We start from the raw sequence: 2,271 nt of genomic DNA, 5'->3' as shown, positions 1-2,271 counted from the left end.
AAGCATTGAAATCTGGCTTCTACCGAGACTACCCTATTGAAAATTCTGTTTATCAGAGTCACTAATGACTTCCATGGCATTAACTCCAACATATGCTTTCAAGTACTTTATTTTGCTTATCCAGTCAGCAGCACTGGACACTGTTAGACTACCCTTTTTTTCTGAAAAATGGTTTTCCTTCTACTGATCTAGGCGCTCTTTATTTCCCTTGTGGTGTCCTCTTCTACTCATTCCTTAAGTACTGGTGATCCTCAGGGTTGATCTTCAGGCTGCTTGCTCTTCTCATTCTGTATACAGAAGTTGTATAACAAAGAGGTGAATAAATGGAAAGAAAAGATGCTCCCAACTGATCTTATTCTGATCTACTTCTGTTTTATATTGTGCTACATAATTTGATTATATTTCACTGTTTCTCCCTTCTCACCCTTCCTAATCAATCCAATTAAACCACATTCCAGTAATCTTTATCTCTGGCTCAGTGAACAGGTCTAAAGCAGTAATAGGAAGATAATAAGCAATCAATAAAAATGTGTTGAATGAATTAGTATCATGAGGACCAGTAAATGTTGTGTAAGTGCTTCTAGAGCATGCACCCACTCGGTCCTTCTTTCTTTGGATTAATCAACATTTACTGAAAAACCATTGATGGAAGATAGGCTTCATCTTATTTCCAGCTGTGATTGATTAATAGGGGTCTGCTTGGAGAGCTATGTTGAGAGCAGTTACCTAGGGATCAGTGTGAAAGAGTGCTGTAATCTATTGATATTAATACTGTTGTGCCTAATACAAATAACATACTACTATTAATTGAGCACAGACCATGTGATAAGCACATTAATTGGATTATCTCAGTTAGATCTCACAACAGCTCCATGGGATACCATGACTTTACATTAATGTAACTGAGACACAGAAATGTTAAAACTTGCCCAAGACCAACCAGCAAACAAATGATAGAGTTGGGATTTAAATCTAATATATCACACTTTAGATTCCATGGGCTTAAGCATCATGCTATATATATTCATAATGGGGAGTGGTGGCCTTTTTTTCCCTGAATTTTTGCCATTCTTGGCCTAAATTAAACTATGAAGAGGGGAAGAAAGAATAGTATAGGTGATGATAGTATGTAAAAAGAAGGATAGTCTGCCCTATGAGGCCTCAGTTACCACATCTCAAAAATGGGTTATTTCACTTTAAAAAATACACACAACACAAAATTTTTTTTCCTTTTGATATCTCAAAAGTTGCCAATACAGAGGAGAGAACCTTAGTTTTGGAATTATTTCAGAGTAAGTTGCCAATCTGATGCTCTAATACTCTCAAATACTTTAATGTGTACTTCCTACAAACAAGAACATTTCTCCCATATAACCACAATACCATCATCAAAACTGAGAAATCAACATTGTTACATTAGTACCATATAATACTCAGCCTTCATATTTAGATTTGTACAGGTGTACTAATAATATTGTTAATTGCAAATGGACAGTGTTCAGAATCACGCTATGTATTGAGTTGGCATATCCTTTAGTCTCGCTGAGCATCCAGCAACTCACCAATTCAGGTTTTCCCACCCAGCACTGGTTCCCACAGTGGTTTCCTCTTCTGAGTCTCTGCTCCAGTAAACTCTTACTCCCTGTATTCTCCTCTCTCTCTCTCTCTCTCTGTCTCTGAATTGTGGGACAGAAGTTTGCCCTGTGTCTTCTCCTCTTTTATGGATCCTAAAAGAGTTATTGATTTCTTGGTCTGTTCAACTTTTTACTTGTTAAGACAGAGTGACTACTTCCATGCTCCTTACACACAGAATTGGAAACTGGAAGTCCCTTTAGTCTCTTTTATTCTGAAACAGTTCTTTGGTCTTTTGTTGACTTTCACAACCTTGAAATATTCAGGGCAGTTGTTTTGTAGAATGTTCCTCAGTTGGGTTTAAGTAATGGTGCTTCGTGATTAAAGTTATTTACACTTGGCAGTAAGAGCACAAAAGAGATGGTTGTGTTTTTTGAGTTGCATCTTATCTGGTCATCCATGATTTCAGTTTGTCCCATTTTGAGGTTCACTTTGATCCCTTGAATGAGGTTATGGCTGCTGGGCTTTTCCACTGTAAAGTTACTCTTTCACTCTTTAAAACTAATTAAGTTATTTAGGTAATTATGTGAGGTAATAGATATATTAATTAGCTTGACTATAGTAGTCATTTCATGATGCACATGTATATCAAAACATCACATTGTATACCTTAAATATATACAACTTGTACAAATAAAT

This window comes from Leucopleurus acutus, assembly GCF_964270905.1.
Source record: "Leucopleurus acutus genome assembly, chromosome: 7".
Lineage (NCBI taxonomy): Eukaryota > Metazoa > Chordata > Mammalia > Artiodactyla > Delphinidae > Leucopleurus > Leucopleurus acutus.
The sequence above is the reverse complement of the archived record's forward strand: the minus strand, read 5'-3'. Positions refer to the sequence as shown.